We start from the raw sequence: 25040 nt of genomic DNA on the forward strand, positions 1-25040 counted from the left end.
AATTGAAAGTTAAACCTAAGGCAGACTCATTCCGCCCTCTCCCCCAAATTCAGGCAACTGTCTGCTTATAAAACTATCTGGATATTTGGACCCAGACTCCCAGGTAATGTTCTTTTTTTTTTGGTTTTTATGAGACAGGGTTTCTCTGTATTGTTTTGGAGGCTGTCGGTCCAGCCCGGCCTCGAACTCACAGCGATCCGCCTGCCTCTGCCTCCTGAGTGCTGGGATTAAAGGCGTGCGCCACCACCGCCTGGCCCAGGTAACATTCTTGAAGCCCACTAGGTGCACTAGGTGAAATGATAGAACACTAAAAGGACTGACTGCATGGAGGTGCAGGTTTGAGGTTAATGTAAATGGCAGAGCCTGAAGCTATGTTTTTCAACAATGAGTCCTCAGAATTACAAGGGGAGCCAAACTGCTGGTGCCTGGCCTCACTCCAGATTACCCCAGGGGGAAGACAACCTGGGGGGTGGCATCCTTCAAATGTTTCCTGGGAGATTTAGAAATCTGAGGACCACAGACCCCCCCCCCAGGTTCTGAAGCAGAAAAGCCCTTCTGAACCCCCTCAAAATTCTTCAGGGACTAAAGAAAGCGCACACTGCCCCTGTAGGGGACCCGCGATTGGTGTAAGCACCCTTGTTAGACAGCTCGTAACTCCTGTAACCCCCAACTCCAGGGCCTTCAAAGGCTTTGGATTTCCTGGGCTCCTGCATGTATGTGTACATACGACTACTGCCAACAATTTAAAAGAAAATAAACCTTAAAAAAAAGTCCCAAACAACTCCCTCTGATCCAGTTCAGTGCAGTTGCAGGTGGACCCTAGAGATTTGTATTTGGGCAACATGCCACAGGAGCTTCAGTTAAGTGGCACTCCTGCAGGCAGGCATGCATATTCAATTTTGGTGTGCATAGGGTGGGGTATGGATGGAGTGAGGGTGAGGGGTCTCCCTTTGAGAGGAGGCGTCAAAGGTGCAGGGTGAGCCACTGGAACCTGCGTTACAATGTGGCAGAAAGCTTTTCTGTGCATTTAAGTTTGTTTTGTGTGCATGGATATTTCACCTCCACATGCGTGGGAGTGCCACATGTGTTCAGTGTCTTTTGAAGGCCAGAAGAGAGTGCTGGATCCCCTGAGACTGGATGTGTGGTGGGTTGTTGCGAGCTGAACACAGGTGCTGCAAATTGAACCCAGGTCCTCTGCAAGAGGAGCCAATGCTCTCTCTCTTAACCTCTGAGCCATCTCTCTCTGGCACAGTCTGTCACAGTCATGAAGACAAGGCTCCAAGCTAGGTCCAAATGTGGTTCTAACTCATGAAAACAGTGCTGAGCACTCAGGAGCTCCAGGTTCAATGCCCAGTACTGCAAAAACTGAACAAATAACAATAAAACTACAACAACAAAACAAACAAAAAACTTGTATTATTTAACCCCTGATGTACTGTTGTTGAGCAGTGAGGAGACCTTTAGGGGCAGCAGTGGGAGTAGTAGGGGCTTGTGAGGTCACAGAGGGGCAGCCCTGGAGATCCCACTGTGGTGGAATATTAGTTAAAGATGTGTTAATTTGTTTATGCTGTGGGACATTTGTTTAATGAAGCAAAGATGTGTTGCATTATTTCATGTTGCATTTATTCAACTTTGCAAAGCTGTGTTACTTTGCCTGCCTAAAATACCTGATTGGCCTAATAAAGAGCTGAACAGCCAATAGCTAGGTAGGAGAAAGGATAGGCAGGGCTGCCAGGCAGAGAGAATAAGGAGAGGAGAAGGGACCAGTGGAGAAGGTAAGGAGAAGGAGAAAGGGGGGAGGGGAGGGAGAAGGGGGAGGGGGAGGGAAGAGAGAGGAGGGGAAGAAGAGAGGAGAGGAGGAGGGGAGGGGAGGAGGAGGGGAGGAGGAGGGAAGGAGGAGGGGAGGAGGAGGAAGAAACCAGGGGCTAGCCACCCAGCCTCACAGTCAGAAAAGGAATAAGAAGTAAAGAATGGAATAGAGAATGGTAACAGTCCAGACACAAAAGGTAGTCAGGATAATTTAAGAAAAGCTGGCAAGAAATAAGCCAAGCTAAGGGAGGGCATTCATCAGAATAAGACTCTGTATTTATTTGGGAGTCCCGTAGTAGGCCCCAAAGAGAAAAGAGTAAAAATTAAAAAACCCAATTACGTTTCATCAGTATTTTTCCTGTGGGGCTAGACAAACCACGTGGAAGCTCAGCCCCTTTCTCTCTTTCCTACACAACTCTCACTCCTTTCCTTCCTGCCAAGAGTTGAAGCTGTGAGCAGCCCTCATCGAAGCTGGGTGGAGGTTATTGCCTCCTTCATCTCCAAAGCTGTGAGCCAGACAAACCTCTTTTCCCTGTGAGTGACCAATCTCAGGTATTCTGTTACAGCCACAGGAAATGCTGTGGACTCTGTGACCCCAAGTTGTCGAGTCTGCTGCGCGGCCTGTGTCCGAGACCGTGCGGAGGGTGTCGGGGATTGACAACACAGAGACTTGTTCAACGATGTAAAGAAAACTTTAAGCAGGCCCCAAAAAGGTTCAAGAAAACTTCCTAAGAAAGGCTCCCTCCAGAGAAGCTTCTGCTCTCTCCTCTATCCTGGCTGGTTCTGCTCTGACACCAAAAACTGATCTGGGCATGGCAGAAGAGACGGTTAGTCTTTGGACAAGGTCAAGGTCAGGGTGGTTTCTGTGGGCAGGCCTTTTCCAGGAACTTATTGCCCCCGGGCATTGTATTGTTTTTAGTAAACGTTTTTAGTAAACATTGTCTTAAGGCTGCCTACTCCCAGGCAGAAAGGGAAGTGGGTCTCTGCTCAAGGTCTGGTGTTCCCACACCAAGTCACAGTTGAAAATCCCTGGCTGCCAGTCAGCATTGTGCGGAGACTCCACCCTGCTAAGCTGAGAATGTACTTGGTAGAGTCTTTCCCAGCATGTCGTAGTCTCTCTTACATTTGAGTTCCATTTCTCTGGGACCATGATGACAACTTCCTAGGAACATCTAGACCACAGATTCTGAATTTAAACAAGAACATCTTGAAATGCAAATGGGGTTTTTGGTAATGCAATCCTAGCCACGTGCCGGTTGTTGCAGCATCTGATCTCATGTGTGTGTGTGTGCCTGTGCGTGTGTTGTGTGTGTGACTATGTGTGTTGGGGGTGCAGATGGCGGATGAGGAGCCAGGAGAAAAGTCTGACAGCTTTGCTGCTTCCACTCATTTCTAGAAACAGAAATTGTGTTCATTGATGACTTGGGTTGGGAATACAGCATAGTGGAGGAGTGCTTGCCTAGCATGGGTGAGGTGTAGGTTTGATAAGGATGGATGATGTCTGGGTGTGGTGGTCCACACCTTTGATGTCAGCACTGGAAAGGCAGAGGTAGACTGGTCTCTGAGTTTGAGACCAGCCTGGTCTACATAGCAAGTTCCAGGACAGCCAGGGATACATACTGAGACCCTGTCTTTAAAAAAAAAAAAAAAGGGAATGGCTGATAATATCCTTGCCTTTACATATAGATGGCTGATAACCTCAACATTTCTGCCTTTACAACCAGACAAAATCTAACAGCTGCTTCTTTTTGTTCCTTTTATTAAGAAGCTTGATATTTATTTATTTGTTTATTTGCTGCACACTGGGAATTAAACCCATGGTCTTGTTCATGGCTAGGCAAGCACTCTACTGCTGAGCCCCATCCCCAGACCATAGTTTTTTTTTTTTATCAAATAACTCTATATATTACAACTTTAAAAATAAAAAAAGGCCCATGTATCTGGTAATGGAAAATTAATCTCATGCATTTCCTTGTGAACTTCAGGCCATTGTCTTTCCTGATCTTATTGAGACATCTTTTGACTCCAGCTCTGTCGATCAATCCTGATTTTCTAACCCAGCTGCCCTTTGAATCCTTTCTCTTGCCAAAAGATTACTTCCTGTTTATTATCAGACCCTCCCATGAGCTTTATACTTAGCCGCGATACCCTTAGCTCCCAAAACATCTTCTTGGTCATTAGATCATCTTGGAGTTGTATAGTGGGTGGAGTATCCTTCACAGCTCGTTTGGAGCTGTCGATTTCTGAAGCTTCCATTTGGGTCCTTGAGAGGATGTGTCCATACTGAAATTAGGAGAGACAAGTGAACCCCTTCTGTGTCCAGGCATGGGGTAGAGGACATTACAGTGTGCATTTTTCAGGATCCAGGTTTTTATTTAAACTTGTGGTTTTTGTTTCATCTTCGAATTTTCTTTGTTTTGTTTGGTAGGAGATTTTTACTAATAATTTAAAAGTAGAGTCTGCCTGTTAAAAAGATAATATGTTGAATCTACAGTCAGCTCTGCATAGCCACAGGTTCTGTATCAGTGGTTCAATCATTCGCAGTGTTACAGTAGTAACAGTATTTAAGTATTTAGCATTGTGTTATTTAGGTGAATAACAATGACTTGAGGTCTTCAGGATACAAAATATTTTATATGAGGGCCTTATACATTATGGGAATATTATGGGGGATTCCTGGATCAGCCCCTTGAGGACACTGTACTAGGTCATGGGGAATTTATTGTTATTCTTATTCCCACGACTGACACTCTATTTCTATTTGATGAGGCTGTTCCCCTGTGGTTGTGGGGAAGGGGATCCAGCTCCTGGAAGGGGCTCCTGTCAGCCCCACATGTCTATGGGAGCTGTTGCTTGTATGTTTTATCTTTCCGGGCCCAGCTAGCTTCTCTCTGCTTTGACTTTCTCTGTTAGGTATAAGGTGGTCATCATATCCACCTGGCCTCCACCTTCAAGGAGGTGATGGATGAATCCCCACTTCCAACTTGTGAGGCTTTATGACTTTAATCCTTTTCCTTTGCTGCCATTTTTTGGTGGGGAGGGTGGGATTTTGTGAAGGAATGGAGATAGATGTTCGTGATTAATCTGCCACCGGTGAGTTCTAACGGTCCCTGAATCAAATTAAATTGTCAGCTTTAAGGTCCACGATAATTTCCTTTTCATGCCTGAGTTCTGCCATAAGCTGGCACCGCAGATGGGACTAAGCATAGGGCTTAAACAACAGGAACTATTTTTCATGGTTCTGAAGGAGGCTGGCAAGTTCAAGGTCAAGTGGTTGATTGTGCTCGCAGGTGAGGGCTGCTTCCTTGGCTTTCTGATGACTGCTTGCTGCTTCTTCATGTGGTAGAAAAGCACAGGAAGAGGGGAAGAAAGAGAGACACAACTTTGCTGATATCATCCCCCCTTTTTTAAAACTTTAATTGCATTCTATTTTAGAGACTGGGTTCAAGTAGCCCAGATGCCTTCAAACTTGCTAAGTAGTTGAAGATGACCTTGAACCCTAACCCTAACCCTAACCCTAACCCTAACCCTAACCCTAACCCTAACCCTAGCCCCTAGCCCCTAACCCCTAACCCCTAACCCTAACCCCCTAACCCTAACCCCATAACCCTAACCCCCTAACCCTAACCCCCTAACCCTAACCCCCTAACCCCTAACCCTAACCCCCTAACCCTAACCCCTAACCCCCTAACCCTAACCCCCTAACCCTAACCCCCTAACCCTAACCCCCTAACCCTAACCCTAGCCCTAACCCTAGCCCTAGCCCTAGCCCTAGCCCTAGCCCTAGCCCTAGCCTAACCCTAACCCTAACCCTAACCCTAACCCTAACCCTAGCCCTAGCCCTAGCCCTAGCCCTAGCCCTAACCCTAACTCTATCCCTAACCCTAACCCGTTGCTACCCCCTCAAGTGCTGGGATTACAGGTGAGTGTCACTGTGCCTGGCCCTGATGTCTCTCCCTTAGACTTAGAGTTGCCACCCTCAGGACTTCATGCAGCTACTTCCCAAGGTTCTGTCTCCAAACACCATCACCCTGGCCTTAGGATTTCAAGTTATTAACGTGGGAGGACACAAGCCAGGCTGCGGATGTCTCTGTTCTGGTACCTCCTCCTTGTTGGGTCGTTTACGACCTCACCAGGGTAATCACCCCAAAGTTTCTATCATGCTTCTCATGGCAAAACTTGCCCTATTTTGTCTAGTGTGTGAAGGCTTTCACACGAAAACAGATAAGGAAGTTTTTAAAGCTTATTTGGGAAAGCTGAAGAATCCTAAATTAATGCTGAAAAAGAACAAACTCATCAGGCTTAGTACTGTAAAGGCCAGTGTGGCATTGGTATGAGGTCATGTGGGTTCACAGAGCAGAATGGAATGTCTGGATCTGAATCCACCTATGTACAGTGAGGTAAGTGTGTATAAAGAGCATCAAAGCAATGTAGTAGGGAGAGGGAAATCTCTCCGTGAATGGTACAGAACCAATGGGCCGGTCACACATTCATAATCCGTGTGTGAGTATAAAATTTCAACACTACTTCATGCTGTACATAAAATTCAACTAAAAGTCCAATCAGTGAGAGGTGTATAATAATAAAACCTACCAGAAGAACCCCTGGGGAATGTGTCCATGAGCTTTGGGAAGGCAGGAATTTGTTGGAAAGGGTACAGAAAGAATAAATCATTAAATAGTGTATGTAAATTAGAAACTATCAAAATTTCAGTGTTTTGCCTTTAAAAAAATCTAGAGAAATAAAAATGTGAGCTATACACTGGGAGAAAATATTCACAGCACTTATTTCTGATACAGGTCTTACATTAGTCCTAGGTAAAGGACCTCTATAATTAAATTAATAATGCCATATGGGTGCTTCAGATTGAACCTAGGTCCTCTGGAAGAGCTGCCAGTGGCTTTTAAACACCGAACCATCTCCCTAGCCCTGAAGAAGACTGACTTTTTAATGGGTTCATTTAAGGTAGGAGTCTTTGCTTTAAATAAAATGCCTTTGACGGGGGATTGCTGAAGATGTAGGCCTAGCAAGCACAAGGTCTTGTGTTTGATTTCCCAGCAGTGTATAACCTGATCATGATAGCATATGCCTGTGATCCTAGCAGGAAGATTTGATATTCGAGGTCATCCTCAGCTACAGAATGAGTTCAAGGACAGCCTGAGCTACATGATACCCTGCCTCAAAAACAAATAAGGTAAAAATTAAAAAGAAGCTTGTGGGCTAGAACTTCATGACTCCCACTGGTCTGGCCTCCGTGGTGCTGTGACCTGCAGTGTAGAGTAATTCACTCAAGGGACCCCTCATGCTGGCTCGGCGGATGGGCCAGTCCTTGTTCCTGTGGGGGCTGATTCTTCTAGAAGCTGGCAGCTTTTAGAGACACTGAACATCTGAGGTCCCTTTCACAAAGTGCTTTACAAAGGCAGACGGAGGCCCAGGTTGCGGGAGCTGGAGGCTGGTCTGGTCAGCAGTCAGCACCCCTGCTGGGCGGGCCTTGTTAGTTGACCTAAGAGATTTCATTTCAACGTGCTGAAGATGGATTTTCAGCTTGGCTTTTGTGAGGGCTAAGAAAGATTCATTGCAAATTTCTGTTTGCTTGTCTGGCTTTCGTGGGATAGCGAGTGTTTCCCTTGTTTAAGGTTATCTTTGGCTTCAGGGCAAGAAAAATAGTCAACCATGTCTTGAAAGTTTTAGCCTATACTATACAGCCCTTTTAAAAAATATTTGGTTATCCAGCAAGATATTTCTTGTGTTTCGGCGTCTAGGATTTCTCTGTGGTTTGGCAGCACCAAAGCTTTTCATGGCTGCCAGTCATATCTTAATTGGATCACCTCGTGGAAACTTGGGAGAGATTTTTCTAGAATTTGCTTTCAATTCCTGATGCCAATATAGCATCGATTATCCCAGGTGAGACAAGATAAGACAGTCTCTCATTTCCTGTCTCTTAAAGGGGCCTCTGAGACCTTTTCTACATGTCCCCTCTGGAGGAAGGTTCCTGTCTCTCTGTAAAGAATATCTCTTTGCCAGCTTTTACCCTGGAAAGGAGAGGAACATTGGTACATGCTGGCAAGGAGATTCAAAGAAGGGAGGACCCCTGCACCAGACACATTTTTTAACATATTGTAAGGTTTTTTTTCTTTCTTAAGTTATGCTCTTTTTAGCTTGCCTTGTAACATAAGGTACAAATATACTCATTATTTTTTTTCAAAATTATAAGTTCCTTGATGGCACGGGAAGCAATTTTTAAAATGTGTTTATTTATTATTATGAGCGCGAGGCCCATGCCAAAGCACTTTTGTAGAGGTCACAGTACAAGTTCAGGGTTTGAGTTCTCACTTTCCATCTTTAAAAAAAAAATATATATATATATTAAGGTTTATCTTTATCCCCTTTATGTGTATGTCTGTATGTATGCCATAGGCCTGTGCATGTATGTATGTATGCATATATGTGTGTATGCATGCATATATGTATGCATGCATGAATGTATGCATGTAAGCCATATGTGTTTGGTGCTCACAGAGGCCAGAAAAGGGTGCTGGATTGCCAGTGACTGGACTGACAGATGACTATGAGCTGCTGTGTGGGATCTGGGAATGGAACCCAGATCTTTCAAGAGCAGCAAGTGTTCCTTACCCCTGAGGCCCCTCTCAAGCCCAGGAAAAATGGAGATTTGATTAAAAGAGCAAGATGTGCAGGCTTCCACTTTTCGGTATAAATAGGTAAAGGCACATATACAAAGAGACAGGCTGGAAGTGTATACCAAAGCAGCAAACACAGTGACTCAGGGTGACCAGATTAAAATGTAATTTTAATTTTTAATTTACGGTTTCAGCAATATTTAAATTATCTGTAGCCACCATGCTTTACCTATTTTTTGGGGGGGGAACTTTAAAAAATTGTGTATTGATTTTTAAAAGCCATTATTTTTATATATTTTAAGTTGCCTTCTGGTTGCATTGCTGGTTTTGAGTGCCAGGAGCCATTTTTATTCACCCTGGCTACAGATGCTTGAGCACTACAGATGACAGGTCTGAAAACTGTTGCCTACGACACTCAGGAAAGGGGCATCTGGTCCAAAGGACACCAAAGCTTGAGGTGAAGCCAATTAGCCTGTGTGCTCCCTGATCCTACTGGACTCAGGATTGCTTAGTACTGTGGCATCTGTTGGCTTCAAGTTATCTTCTTTACTCTCCAAACCATCCCCGGCTGTATTTCCTTGTGAAATACTGAGTCCTCTGTAATTCATCAATGCCTATATTCTTCGTGTGTGTGTAGGCTTATACACATGTGTGAGTGGGTCACTTTGGTGTCTTCTTCAATCACTATCTGCCTTATTCTTTGAGACAGGGTCTGCTACTGCACTTGGAACTCTCCATTTTGGTTGGATTGTCTGGTCAGTAACTCTCCGGATCCATCTGTTTCCACATCCCCAGCTCTGGGGTCACAGGTGTATGCCACCACATCCGGCTTTTTGCAAGGGTCCTAGGGATCTGAACTCAATTTGCCATGCTTGTGAAGCAAGCATTTTGCCCACTGGAACATCTCACCAGTGCCATGCAATTTGTGAATAGCAACATTTTGGGTTTTGGTTTCTTTCTTTTCTTTTCTTTTCTTTTTTTTTTTTTCTGAGACAGAATTTCTCTGTGTGGTCCTGGCTGTCCTGGAACTCTCTCTAAAGATCAGGCTGGCCTCAAACTCAGAGATCCTACTGTGTCTGCCTCCAGGGTGCTGGGATTAAAGGCATGCACCACCGCCAACCAGCAAATACCAACATTCTTAAACAACCATAGATTAACAAAAACAGCAATAGTAAATGCTATCATATGTGCAGAGGAAAAGAAAAAATTGGGGCATATACCCCAAGCTTTTTAAATGATGGTTACAGGGATATCTGCTTTGTAGGTGGTGGAATTCTGAAGTACTTTAATTTTATATGATGAACATGCATTATTTTTAGTCTGAAATGTCATGAGCAAATGTGAGAAAGGGTGGAATTAATTCTCATCTTGGAGAGGGCTCAGCATATTCTCTCTGTTAAGGGCCAGGGTTGTAAATAGTTTCAGCTTTGCAGGCCATATGGTCTCTGTGGCAATGACTCATTGCCATTACTCAGCCTACCAGTGTTGCGTATAAGAGAGGGCATGGCTGTGTTCCAATAAATCTTTATTTAAAAAAACAAACAGGCAATAGGTCAGTTATAGTCAGGGGCCACTTTGTCAGCCCTTGTTGATGATGAGAGTTTTGCAGAAGCACAGTTATTGCCCCCCTCCCAGAGCCCATCTCTTCATTCTCTTCAGGACAGAGGTCTACAGTCACTCTGTAGGTAAAAGTCAGAAGTTGTACTACCTCTGCAAGTACAAAAAAAGGGGGGGTCTATCTCTTGCTATTTCTGGATTCTAAGGCTGCAGATACTCCTTGGTTTGTGGTCACATCACTTCAGTCTCTCCTTTGCTCATTCCATTCTCTTCTGTAATCAAATTTCCCTCTTCCTCTCTCTAGGTTGCTGCCTCTTTTTTTAAGGGCACCAAGTATCCCAGGGTAGCCTCAAACTCATTATGTAGCCAAGGATGACCTTGAACTCCTGTTGCTTGTGCCTGCACCTCCCCAGTGCTGGGATCAGTGGAAACAATCCTTCCTGAAGGCCAGACGCAAGCATCCTAACAACTGCACTACATCCCCCAGTCATTTGCCAGCCCCTTGTAACACACCAGTGATCCCGAGTCCTGCCCATCTGTTACCTGCGGAACAGGTATCTCTCCCTCTCAAGGCACCCGGCTCAATCACATTTGCAGACTGTCCTTTGCGCTAAGCACAGTGACATCTGTAGGTGGCAGGGAGATGCCGTGCAACTTGGGAATCCTTTATTCGTCTAACTGTATAAAGTAACAAAAAGGCAGTCTGGGCTGCTGTGAAAACTTTGACTCAGCCTGGCACGGTAGTTCGATCTTAGAATCCCAGAACTCAGAGGCAAAGCCAGGCAGATCTCAGAGTGTAAAGCTGGCCAGGACTGCAAACAAAATAAAACAAAACAAAAGCAAACAAAACCAAAATAGAAACTGTGGTTTAGTCTCAAGTCCACCATAACTGGAGGCCCAGGTCTCACAGCACCTGGTGGCAGGGGTCCTGGGCGGGTCCTTTTCCCTCTGTAACCTGTAGCCTACTGCATGATGTGGGGGAACTAAACCATACGGCCACTGAAGCATTTGCCATCCTTCAGGGTGACTGACGTAAATAATGAGGCTTCAGTCTGACTGAGAGGTTTAGTGCTAAGTGTTATCATGGAGGGTACAGTGTTACAAGCAAAAGATAAAACATAAGGGGTGAAAATGTAGCTATTCCTTGATTGGTAAAAGCATGAGAAATTATAGGCTAGCCCTGTCATTAAGAACAGATCTTTAAAGTTCTTACATGCTGCTCTGTAGAGAACATGCATCTAAGAAGCTTGTAAGAGAATAAAGTCAGAGAGAGGCTGACAGACTCATTACCTACAACTAGATCAAAGTCGCATCCAGAAGCACTATGAAAATGGGCTGTAATTCTGTCTGTGAGTTTCCTGGAGAGAAAAAAGATCATATATAGATATTATTTTTATTTAAAGTTTTTATTATACTTACTTATTTACTTACTGTGTGTGATTGTGTGTATGTGCACACGGACACTCTTATGTGTGGTGGTCAATAGACAACTTGCAGCCATTGGCCCCCTTTTTCCTGGGACCTGTGTTGGTCCCAGGCCATTGGAGTCACATCATTAAGTCTGGCAGTGTGGACCTGTCTGGCTGAGCTACCTTACTAGCCCAGCAATATTATTAGTGCAATTTTAAAGTGAATTTCTAGGAGCTCCTGAAGCATGAGACACGAAAGATAGTTCAACATTAGGACCTACCTCTGAAGTCAACTGTTTTCAGCAATTGCTCTCCACATACTCTGTTCTGTGTTAAGGACTAGTCTTGAGCCAGACAGGAACAGTGCCTTTCCTCTTGGAACTTACAACATGATGGGGAGCAGAAAATGACCTGAAGCCTAAAAGAGACTCATGCCATCATTCACTAGCGTTCCCCAGTACATCTAGAGCAAATAGAGAAGAGAGCATGGACCAGTTTCCACACACTGTGAAAAGCCACACTGAAGAGGTTGACCTTCATTCTACAGTGCATCAGTCAGAGAACTATTAGATGCTGCAACAAAAGGGAGTCACACTATTAGTTTACTCTCAACTCTTTTATTAGCTCTCTGGGATGTTTCCAGTGGCTGGGCAGCTCTCCCTCAGGTGACAGTTTGATTGTGTCTTCTCCATTCTCTTGTGGCAGGAAGAAAGTAGATATCTTGACTTCCTTGACCCCTAGAATGACCCATGTCATTTTCACAAGACCCACTGGGAGCAAGTTAAAAACAGCATCCCTGCTGGGTGTGTGAGGTGTTGTAGCACACACTCTTAATCTCAGCACTAGGAGGCAGAGGCAGGTGGATTTCTGTCAGTTCAAAGCCAGTCTGGCCTATATAGCAAGTACTAGGCCAGACAGAACTACCTGGTGAAACCCTGTCTCCACACCCTTTCCTGTACACACACAAAACCTAAACCAAGTATCCCTGACCTGGAAGACACCCACAACAACAGCTTGACTCTGGACGAAGGCATGGACTTGGGACCACATCACAGCCAAGTCTTCAGAGATTCAAATATCTATATTTAAGTAATACATGCCTTTTAAAAAATGTATCCTCCTGCTATATACAGCTGTAGAGAGGACGATATCTCCCTACCTGAATAATTTGAAGTGATTTTAAGATGTAGTCTTGGGCCTGGCTGTGATTAGGAAAAAAAATCAACACTAAAAAAAATCATAATAAAAACCTAAGTGTCCTGGGGAATTAGTTGGTTTTTCGTCTCCGTGTTGTTAGTCCTTTAATTCAACTTGAGATGGTTTTTGATTCTGATATTTGGCCCAAGTTAAGCAAATTCAGGAGATGTGTGGTTTATTTTCGTTGGCATCAGCAAAGCGATGGTGACTGGTCAATGCTCAGGTCTAAGGCCTGTGACACATCACAAACCATCTGAGGCAACTGTTTGGTGCACACATCAAACCTGCCTTCCTCACCTCGCCTGTGTTTTATGCCCACTTTTGTCCAGTGTTTGTTTGACATCAACCACATTCCCCTGGGCTATTCATCTAACAGGCTTCCCAGAAAAGGACAGGTAGTTTGCTTGTAAGGGTCATGTCTCTGTGAGACCCCCAAAGTCTACAGCCATTTCTCTGACCTTTAAATATATTAGTCGTTTAAAAACGCGCACGTGTGTGTGTGTGTGTGTGTGTGTGTGTGTGTGTGTGTGTGTGTGTGTAGTCTGTTCTCTCCTTTGACGCTGTGCTGTGGCCGTGGAACTCAGGTCTTGTGTGGAGAGTGAGTTACCTGCTGTGCTACACTCATCAACCCTGAGTAATTCTCTCTTGTCACTTGTCTGAGGCTCCTGAACTACTCTCCTCTTGATGTTGAAGTAACATTGCACCTCTACCACCATTAGTTTTATTTTTCTCTTGGCCACTATCCCCCCACCAGGTTCGCTGAGAGGAACTGGTTCTACCATTGGCCTGCGGTGTCTTCAGATCAAGAGATTGGAATTCACCATTTCCCCATTTTCTTGCTTGCTCTATTGGGGGGCACAACTGGTGCTTCTTACTGTATTTATTTCATTGCTGAGCCTGAATATCAACAACATCTTTGAGAAGGAAGATTGAAGGTCCCTGCTTGCAGTTTTCATGGCTTCTAGCATGTGTAGGTCCTTCACTGTGTGTTTTCCAAGCAATCCCCCCTAGATCCTGGAGGCATTTGGTGGGTACTTGCTAGAGACTCAACTCTTCCCACTTGGCCTGGTTGGTCCTACCCAAGCTTGTTGCTCTTGTGTGTGGCTGAGTTGGTGTTTTTTGACTGTCCACTGTGTCAGGGATGCAGAGCCATGGTGCCATCCTAGTCTTCCATGATCACAGCCCTCAAGGTCACAGGCATAAGCCACACTCCCATCCCGGAGTTGTCCAGGGTAGTGGAATGGAGGACCACCTATGCTCAGCCACAGGTCAGAGCCTGGTGTGCATCTCGGGAACCAGCCACACGCTTCTTGTCTCCGGTACAGCACTGGTACTCTGCCCAACAGGATTTAAGTCAGAATAAGCCAAAGCCAGCGGTTCCTATGAGGCCGGAACTCTGAGGAGAGAGCTAGAATTCCTTCCCCTTCCCCATCACTAGGTTCCTGGGGCTCTAATAACTTTGTTCCGTTGCACGCCAGGGGAGACAAGACAGATCCCGAGGGAACAAAGGACTCCATTACAGGGATTAAAGTGTGGACTCTTTATGGGCACATGACAGGTTACTCTATCTTGCTCTTAAAGGGTTTTCCTGTCTTTCCTTAAAAACCGTGTTATTAATTTTGTTTTATGTCAGCCTAGGGTCTTCAATCCAGGTGCCTAAGCATTCTAGTTGCTCACGACCACCGAGCATTTAAAGAAGCCACTAAAAGAAGCATTTAAATGATAGTGTTTCTAGATGAATGTGTGCTTACATCACCCCTGTCACTAACACAGAACCCCAACACGGTCCTTTAAATTACTATTTGTGCATTTTGTCAGCTCGGCGCATTGCCAGTTGGTACCTTCTATCTTGTCTTACAGGTCAGTGATGGTTTCACTAGAGCAAATTCTAAGTTTAAATATAGCTACCTCACGAGCTGATGGGAGAAGAAGGGAGCTCTTCACTGGGATAGATAGGGTGGTGGGAGGGCAGCAAGCCTCCCAAGAGCATGGGCACTTGTTTCTCACTCACGTGACAGGATGGTACTAGTTGATGGTCAATGACGGTCTTCCTCTCCTGGGCCAGGCGGGCACAGCTGAACCTACTCGGTATGCCCATCAAGCTATGTGTCAACAATATTACATCTTGTTGTTTTTATTCATTTTAAAAGCTTTTGCTTTTATTTATTTTAAATGTATTAGTTATATATATACATATATATACATTGTGTGTGTGTGTGTGTGTGTGTGTGTGCATGTGTGTGTGCATGTGTGTATGTGCCCAGTACCATGAAGGCCAGAAGAGAATGCCAGAGAGCCTAGAACTGGAGTTACAGGCAGTTGTGAACCAACGTGTGGGATCTGGGAACCGAACCTGGGTCCTCTTCAAGAACAACAGTGTTCTTAGCCACTGAGCCATCTCTCCAGCCCCTGTGATAACTTTTCCCTTTGAAACAGTTTAAGGCCAATACAGCATTTCAAAAAGCTATACAACAGGTCCCCCCACAGCATCTTACCTGACCACGGCACATTGTCAGACCCTGAAAACTGACAAGAGACCTCCCCCCCCCCCCCATTTTCTGCAGGTAGTGTTAGAAATCACATCCAGGACCTCACACATGCTGACAAATGCCCAGTTAGCTAACTCAGATGCAGGCTTTATTTGGTGATCAGATTATACACATGCATCCTCCCTCCCTCCCCCCCAAAAAAGATTCCTTACTTTTAACCAAACGAGGCTTTGGTCTTCTATGTATGTGTGCTTTGAGAGTTGTGACAGACCGACGACGAGTATATTTCTAGATAGAGAAGGGTTCCATCTCTGGTATTCCCTCCATCTGACTGGTAGCCAGGGACTATCAACTTCCTTTTCTCCTACTTCGTCTCTTCTCCCAGATGCATCCCAGCAGCCTTCAGTCCTCGCCATCCCATCATCTCACCACCTGCCCTCCCTCCCTTTGTTTGAAGATGCAAAGCACACACCTCTCCTCCTGCCAAAAGCCCAACCTCAAGTTAAATGAGAAATGGACGTCTGTATTCCTTAACACTGTGGCAGTTTACTCATCTCTGTCCATCCCTCCTGTCCTTCGGCCCTCATAATGCTTAAACCAAGCACTCTTAGCTCTATTTGAGAACAGTGGTTGGTAGCAACTGGGCTTTTACCGGGTTTGTGCCTTCATTTTCAGCAAAACACGTTGTTGTTGTTTAAAACCATGTAGATAAGGCGGGCAGCATCAATCTTCCCCCTCTTCCTGAGTGCTAGAATTACAGTGTGCAACATCAGTTCATTTTATAGACTCCTGGGGAGCACACCCAGGACTTTCTGCCTGGTATGTGAGCATTCTACCAGTGGCGCTACATAGCACAATTTTCTGAATTTGTAGATCCATCTCACTTTGCCATCGAAAATGATTTTTTGAAACTGCATAGGAGAGTTGAAAAAAAAATTGCAGTTCCTGAGATGGCCTGCTTCAAGGCCAAGAAGACTTCTTCTGGCTCCTGTCCCAAGCAGTGGCTGCATCCACCTTTTCCCAAGGCTGGCTACTGACATAGCACTCTCCCGTTCTTCTTAATAAAAGGGTTGAACATCTAAAGTAGCCACAGGGATTCTTGGCATCTGTCAGAGGCGGAGATCCACATGGCAGACTGAGAGTCATAAAATCTTTGTTTTAGTTTGGACTCGTTTTAAAAACTGGAATGAAATTAATTTTTTTCTTACGTAGTCATAGAGATCTCCTCTTATGGGGTGGAAATGCTACCAGGGTATGACATCCAGGGAAAATGACTCTCAGAGGCTTATTTTCATGCTTTGTGGAAGAGTCCATGGTAGGGGGCCCTCTTAGCTTTGACCTGAGTGTTCCTGGGTCCTCCTTTTGAAGGTAAAGCCCTACATCTACTGCTTGTTCTTACTGATGAGTTTCAGACTTTTTATTTTGCATTGTGGTCTGCAGATGTGGTTTCAAAACGTGCCTTCGCATGCAAATATCCATCCCTGCCATCTCATGGAAGCAGATCCTGTCTTCCAGAAGTGCCAGTGTCTGTCCAAAACTTGAGATCCAAAGGGTGTAGCTTTTTTGGTTTGTGGCCTCATCTCTCAGCGTCTCATTACCGTAACACACAAGAAGCTGAGTGGTCTGGTGAAAGGGGAAGGAGGCAGCACCTCTGACACTGGGTTTATTTTAGACACGTTTGGGTGGATGTCAACCGAAGTGCTGGGTGTGGTGATCCCCACTTGCTGGAGGACGCTCACGCATTGATTAGAGACTGGACACTGCTTCCAAAAGCCCCAGTCCAAACTGCAAAGCAAGCTAGCAGAAAACTTCACATTAAACAAAACCCGACCTCCAAGGTTTAGCAAGAGGTGAGTCTTCCAATGAAGCAAGTTCAGTCCTTAGAGCTAGAACGCATCCAAAGTAAAAATCGTAACATTTTTTCTGGGTCTCTTTATACAAAACTTGAGTCTCTTATAATATGACCATGTGTTCAAGACACATAAAAAAGTGTGAAAGACACTTACAGCAAGGATGGAGACCCTGGTGCATTCCCCCTTTTTCTTTGCACGGACTCTGATTCTTACCAAGGAAAGGATTTTTTTTTTTTTATTCTAAACTGGGAATGGTCAACCACCCAAAGGGTGTTTATATTGCAAGACAGAGACCTCAGTAATGAGTAACATGTTTCTTCTGATTGCACTCAGATGCCCAGGAAAGCACAGTGGACATTCCCTCTTCTCACAGACAGAAACTCCTTGACTATACATTTTATCTGTTTCTAACACTGACCCAGTTTTTAAATTAAAAATTGATGTGTGTGTGTGTGTGTGTGTGTGTGTGTGTGTGAGTGAGCACATGCCTGCTTGTGCCACCATGTGGGTGGAGCTCAGCGGGCAACTTTCCAAAGTGGCTTCTTACCTTCCACCGTGTGGGTCTCAGGGATTGAAATCAGGCCATCAATTTTGTCAGCCAGAGTCTTTACCTGCTGAGCCATCTTGATGACCCTGGGTCCAGGTTTTGATACACAAGCATTGACTTTTCTAATTTATTGTCTTAAAATACACCAAAGCAGATTAAAGTTCTGAAGGGGGAAGCCTGGGAGCCACGTGTTTTCTGTGTGTCTTTGGTGTCAATATTTAGAATTCCGATGTCAGTTATTTAGAACTTCAATGCGTGAGCCACATGCCTGTTGTATCCATAAACTAATTATTATCACACTTCCACCCCCAGGACACATGGCCTTCTTAGTAAGAAATTGCTGCCATAGTTATGGCAACATGGGGACACTGATCACTTATTAGAAACTAATATAAGACCAGAGTTTCCATGGGGATCTTAGAGCTGTAATACAGAGAAATCTTCCAGGAATTCTGGATGTCAGAGAACTTCTGTTTACACACCTATGATCTTGGTTGTATACCAGAGTATCCTTGTCCTTACTACATACCGAATATATACCATTGACCAAGGATACACATAAATGTCAGCTAGGCACAAACCAGACGCTTACCTGAAATGTATTTAATTCATCCTGACCAGGGTTATGATAATCTCTGCCCACTGAAGGTGTGCCCAGTGAGACAATCTAACCTATGCAGGGCCAAGCCAAACTTCTTTGGAGTAAACCACGTCCCCGAGGGGATAGATTAGGGATCAACATTTCCAGGCTATCAAATTGCCTATGATATGGATTTTGAGACTAGAAAAGTCCCATTTTGTTGTTATATGTGTGTTTATGTTTGTGTATACACACACACACACACACACACACACACACACACACGATTGCAGGTGGAGGACAAAGGCTGAAGTTGGGTGTCTTTCGATATTACTCTCCATTTCTCTGTGGTTTTTTTTTTTTTTTTTTGTCTCTCAATTGGATCTGGAGCTCATTGATTGGCTGGCGGAACTGACCAGATGGAGAGCTCCAGGGATCCTCCTGTCTCTCTGCACCAAGCCCAGCTTTTTGTTTTGGGTGCCGAGGCGAAACTCCCGCATCCTTGTGCTTGTGTGCCCGGTATTTGAATGACTGAACCACCTCCACATTTCCCTTGTGTATGTTTTTAAGAAATGATAGAAAGAAGATAAAGGATCTTTGAAAGAATGACCGAAGGGTTTAGCCTGGTCAATGGACCCTGGAGGACGATCCCGCACTTCCCGAGGTTGAGGCAGGAGGATCTTCAGCGCAAGGCCACACACTGGGTTATGTAGGGAGATGATCTCAAAACAACCGTGGCAGGGGAAAAAAAAAAAGAGGAAGAGGGGAGAGGAGGAAGACAGAGGGAAAAAGGCAGGATGGATGGGTATTGGAGTTTGCTCTAAGAGTGTGGCAAGCAGATTACCTCAGCTACAAGTAGCGCCTGGGAATTAAGGCAAAGAGCAACGGACATAGGTAGCCCAGTCCTTGTGAACGGAGCCAGTGTGGAGGTGCTATTATCGGGTGGGAAGCTAAAGGAGGCAACTTGCTAGTTTTTAGGGACATGGAGGCAGGCGGCAGTGCCGTGTGCTGCATGGGGAATGCAGAGAAGGAAGAAAGGCAGGTAAGAAAGAGGTAAGAGCCATGTGACCACACAATTTAAGTTAAGGGCTCTCTGAATCCAACACTTTAACTTGGGCCGATGCTCAAGGCCAGAATAGGTAACAACTCCACCTGAGGCTTGCTCCTTGGCGTGGAAGTGTGTCAAACAATGTGAAGTCTTAGGCCTTCCCGGCCCTACTGAAGCAGAACCTAGGAAGAGCCCCCGAGATTTATAAATAAAGCCGCAGAGAAGGCTGTCCTTGGGAACTCAGTGACTTGAATCAAGTTTAGCAACTGCTAAACCTGGAAAGCGACCTCCTGCACTGAATAATGTTTGTCTCCACAAGGGTCTGTAAAGAGAGGGGTGCAATCCATGCGGTGCTCTAGTGAAGCTCTTCAATGGTGAGATTCTGTTTCTTCTATAACATGGAGAAAAGGAGGAGGGAGTAAGGAGGAAAGAGGGGGAGGGGAGGAAGGAAGGAAGGAAGGAAGGAATGGAGGGTGAGCAGAGGGTGTGAACCAGGGAGACAGGGAGAGAGGGAGACAGGGAGGGAGACAGGGAGGAAGGGAGGGGCAGAGGGAGGGAGGGACAGAGGAAGGGAGGGACAGAGGGAGGGAGGGACAGAGGGAGGGAGGGAGGAGGAGGGGAGGGAGAGAGGGAGGGAGGAGAGATTCCATACTGTGCACACCTGCTTCAGCAGTTTTTTTGAAAAGGAATCAAAAGTCCCCCTTTCCCACGTTAAGATGAGTTTCTTTTTAAGGAAGGAGTGTGGATAATGGTTACAAATTTCCAAATATTGTTTTCCAAAACAAAAAGATGCTATAAAAACATCACAGCAAGAAGTTAGTTTTGTTCATTTTTGTTTTCATCAGGCCCCACTGGGCAGGCATTCCAGCAGGTCCTGCTCTGTGCCCTGCACGCCATAGGAGTTCAAGTCAAAGCCCAGGGCAGGTGGAGTGGAGTGATACCCGCAAACGGTATCTGCAGTATCTGCGTGTTAGCTAGTTCAGGGAAACACACTGCCTCTGGGTGATGCAGCTCAACACAGCAGGCATTTCATGCCACTCGGTTTCTGCGGTGAGGGGAAATCTAGATTTGACTTACCTGGCTGCCCATGGCTTAACGTCTTTGTAAGGTTGTCATCAAGGAGTCTCATTTGAAGGCTGAGCCTGGTGGTCGTTGGAAGAGAGCTCCACCTGCCCGTGGGAAGGTTTGGGAGCCCTCGGCTTTTTGCTTTTAAAATAAGTCAGTAATTCCAGTCCTTATTTCAGGGGAAGGGAAAGGCACAGGGTGTGGGCACTTTGTAGGGGTCGTGAGTGGTGTATGAAAGGCCACAGAATACACTGTGCTATTTCTATATCCTCCTTCGTTTCTGCTCCTGTCAGTGGGCTGGAGTTGCTCGTTCCATTCTACCATGTGGGTCCCATGGCTGAACTTGTCACTTGCCTGTTTGTTCATTCCACTCTTATAGTTGAGGGGCTTCTGTCACCCATGATGGTTGACTCCTGCAAGTTGCTGTCTCACCACCACATGCCCTACACACACACACACACACACACACTCACACACACACACATTTACATACTCACACATACATTCACACACTCACTCACACATATGTACATACACACATATACACACGCACGCACACACACACATGCACACATGCACGCATTCACACACTCACACATACATTCACACACTCACTCACACATGTACATACACACATGCATACACGCATGCACACACACACGCATGCATACATTCACATACTCATACATACATTCACACACTCACACATGTGTACACACATGCACGCACACACACGCATGCACGCATACATTCACATACATATACATACATTCACACACTCACTCACATATGTACATACATGCACACACATTAAATGTAGTGAAAACAGGCATTAACAATCTGAGTGAGCATGGGTCTCCAAGATCTTGGCCCTTTGGAATATGTGGCTTTTACTGGTCCTGCCTCAGAACCTGATTTAATCCCTTTACCTACACTGCCTGCCCCCAATCTCCTCTGCACAGGCTGAGCTAGATGCTGTCCTGGAAGTCTCTGTGCTGCTGTCTGCTTCCACCAGAACCCTGTGAGCAACCTCCGTGCCTGGATCAGGACCTGGTACGTGAGACTATCACAAAATATTTGTTGGTTGAAGAAATAAATGTGAAAGGGAAGTTGTGCTTAGCTTTAGGTAAACCTACCGTTTCTCCCAGTTCATGAAAACTGGCCATGTGACAAAACCTCCAGCTAATGGATTTTTCTGGCCTGATTTTGGGGTTAATGGCCTGAAACTAGAAGTCACTGCCATATCAAGTCCACCTAAAGGCCAGGTCCAGGCTGACTTTGGCTTTGTAACCTAACCCCAAGTTGCCGCGGGACACTGGGTGTTTTCATTCCTGTTGCCTTTGCGTGTCCCGTCCCATCTGTAGAGGGTCTTTAGCAGAGGAGAAGCCATGCAGGGAGATCCAACCCTCCAGAAAGCCTCATCCAGGAAGGAACTCTTGCCCCTTCCTCCCCTCACACCCATCGTTCTGCCTGCTGGGGGCAACCAGCCAGCTACTGTGATGGGATGGCCTCCCACGGAGCTGAGCGATTGCCACGAGCCTGCAATTATGATGGGTTTTGGAAAGGCTCTGTGTGGCAGGGAGCAAGATCTTGAGTTTCCAGGAATTAATTCAGGGTGAAGCCTGGGGAGCATGCGCATTCTAGATTTTAGAACACACGCGCCTTATTCGTTAGACTGTTTAGCATAAATACATCCTAAGCAGGAGCTAAGGAGCTGTTCAGTCAGGCCCCCGGCTTTTGCCCCCAAAGAACGGTGCACTGCGAAGCTTCCAGAGAGCGGAGAGTGAGCTGCGGCTGCTCTCAGTTTCTCAAGCAGGAAGCTGTGGGGAAGATGTCTTTGCAGGGTTGCAGTCAGAGCCAGCGGAGGGGGATTGAGGACTAAAGCAGACTAGCTAAAGGAGTTAAAAGGAAAAGAGGGAGACACAGAATCGATGTCAGGAGGGCAGATTCAACTTCTAGTTACCTGGGCTTGAGTGAGGGTCAGGAGTAACCACGCCTCAGACCAGATCTGTTGTTAGATAAAGACACCCAAGGTCAAGATCCTGCCTTTAACCTTACAGTTTTAAACTCTGTGCTTAAGCCAAAATGGAGTGGAGTCATCTTTATGGGCACAGACAGGAAGCTCAACTGTTAGATGTGAGGGTGAAATAGAAACAAATGAACAAACTTCTGTCTCTATTTCAGTAGAAATTGAATTTGAGGATGTGTGTTTTATAGCAGGCAGGAGTCGTGATCCACTTCTAATTCCAGTGCGCTGGAGGCATTAACAGGATCCCCTGGAGCAAGATGACTACCTAGGCTAGCTGAAGGGTTCACGTGAGAGATCCTGCCTTGACACTTAAGGTGACGAATGACTGAGGACAACACCTAGAGTCAGCTTCTGGCTTCCTCATGTGTGTACTCCCCCAGACGTGCACCTGCACACACCAGAGCACCAATATGCATGCATATACACACCACAGGTGTACATGGACACCCTGACATCAGATGGAGGCAGGCCTCTTTGAAAACATTTCCTCCAAGGCACGGACTTGGAAATTTACCTCCCGAGATCAGTAATGAGTTGGAGAAGCATGTAGTGGTCTCTGCTCGTTCCTTATCAAGAGGCAAAAGGTGTCTCCTTGTTCTCAGCAAGGTCTTGAGAGGCAGGTCTGCCGCTGTCACCTGGGATTCCGCATCTGCATATGACTTCCCTCGGTTTGGTCTGGGGGTGCAAGGTCCTGGAGCTGGTATATTCTTGGGAGACTCTGCTTAAATGAATGACAGATCAACCCTAGGCACCTTCTCTGGCTGTGACATCGGGACTGGCAATGGAATGACAAGGTTATGAGAATGGACATGGACCTCACACAGTGTCTTTAAAGCACTTCCGCACTGGATGCTACCAAGTCACTCCGCTGGTCATTTACAAATGCCAGAGCATTTATGTGGAACTTCCTCTTTAAGAGTCCAGACATTTGAACCCAAAGGTCAAATTCCAAAATCTTACCATCAACGTTGCAGGGAGCCTCATTTGCAAACCGAGGAGTAGAAGCTGAAAAGTATACAATATGTCTATGGTAGATGTGATGGGAGATCGGGACAAGCATGCAGCTTCCTTTTCCGAGGTGTCTGATGCCCATGGGTTGGAATAACAGAAATGCCTGCGGGACAGCTTTGGCTTTGAGATTAAATTTAATCTTGCACGGAGATTACGTCGCACGATGTGCCAACAACATTGGTGTGATTCTGTTTACCAGATTCCAGAAGAATGTGTTGATTCAGCAAAATTGATCTTCCAGTCCAGTCACTATCATTTAGCCAAAACGGCATGTTGGAGGCTCCAGTCTCTCTGTCTCTCATGGGCTCTCTTGGTGGCATGCCCTGCCCAGCTCATGATCTTACACCTGACAGACTATGTCTATCCCCCAGAGCTGATTGGTTTTTTGTTTTGTTTTGTTTTTCAAGACAGGGTTTCTCTGTATTGTTTTGGAGGCTGTCTTGGAATTCGCTTTGTAGACCAGGGGGGCCTTGAACTCACAGAGATCCACCTGCCTCTGCCTCTCCCCAAGTGCTGGGATTAAAGGCGTGTACCACCAACGCCCGGCTGTTTTTTCTTTATAGAGATGGAATGGATAAGCATAATAAAGACTTGCTGTCATGAATGCACTCATGTGCACGTGTGTGTGTGTGTGTGTGTGTGTGTGTGTGTGTATGTGCGTGAGTGCGAGTGCGCGCGCATTCCTGGTAGTGGATATCCAGTGTCCAGCTCCATCACCCTGTGCCTTATTCCCTTGAGACAGGGTCTCTTAATGAACCTGGAACTAGGCCGGCAGGCAGTAAGCCCAGAGAGCCTCCTGCCTCTATCCCAACACAAAACTGCCGTTGAGAAAGAGCAAGATGTCCCCTCCCCACTTGCCGGGCTTACGAGCTCTCCAGTTGTAATACCCTTCCATCATGCTGTGCACTGCCAGGAATCACCAAAGGCTGAATAAATGAGGCAGTCTAGCCTTGGACTTTCAGCATCCAAAACTGTGAGTTCAACGTGTCTGTCTGTGTTCTTCCAGCTTTAGGTATTTTATAATAACCGAACTGCATCCCCAGTTGTTGTGTATAGCCATGTTGTCTTCAAGTGTCTTTCTTTTATTCTTTCTGTGTGCTTTAAGGATTTGGGAAACAGACTTGGAAGTTCATCAATAAAAATCTCAGGTTTCAATATTTGGTTCGGATGCGTGCTGAATTTATGACCTTCGGTTTAATTACTGGTTTGTTTTTCCTTGTTTATGGGAGCACTGGGGAGTCAGATAAGCAGGTGTCTTACCACTGGGCTACAGCACCAATCACTGGAAACTCTTAAGCCCCATTATTATTATTATTATTATTTTAATTTTCAAAATAGGAACAAAGAACTCACTTCTGGGGTTACTGGGAAAATGAAGGTATTTTTGGTCATTCTTTTAAAAAAGAAGCTATGCTTGGTGAAGTATGTCTCTCAATTGTAGAACCCTTGCCTGGCATGTGTAAAACCCTGGGCTCCATCCTCGATGCTATAAGACTGTATATATTGGGGAGTGATGGCTCGCTGGTCAGGAGCTCCAACTGTTCTTACAGAGGACCTGGATTCAGTTCCCCACACCCATTTGGTAGCTCACAAGCATCCTTAACTGCAAGTCTCACTCTGTAGCCTTGGCTGGCCTGGATCTCATGGAACTCTGCCTGCCTCTGCCACCTGAATGCCAGCATTAAAGGTGTGCACTACCCTGCCCTGCCAGAAAACATTTTTTTTTTTTGAGATAGGGTTTCTCTGTATTGTTTTGGAACCTGTCCTGGAACTTGCTCTTGTAGACCAGGCTGGTCTCGAACTCACAG

General features: G+C 45.7%; 1 long non-coding RNA gene across 1 annotated transcript; it reads left to right on the forward strand.

Moving 5' to 3' along the window:
* The first annotated feature begins 1742 nt into the window (after positions 1-1742).
* LOC110342497 lies at positions 1743-24387 on the forward strand. The gene is made up of 5 exons (XR_005881035.1): positions 1743-1775; positions 6675-6774; positions 6868-7003; positions 21155-21245; positions 22410-24387. It is a non-coding gene; the product is annotated as an uncharacterized LOC110342497 (long non-coding RNA).
* The last annotated feature ends 653 nt before the right edge of the window (positions 24388-25040 follow it).

This window comes from Mesocricetus auratus, unplaced genomic scaffold (assembly GCF_017639785.1).
Source record: "Mesocricetus auratus isolate SY011 unplaced genomic scaffold, BCM_Maur_2.0 Super-Scaffold_100013, whole genome shotgun sequence".
Classification (NCBI taxonomy): domain Eukaryota; kingdom Metazoa; phylum Chordata; class Mammalia; order Rodentia; family Cricetidae; genus Mesocricetus; species Mesocricetus auratus.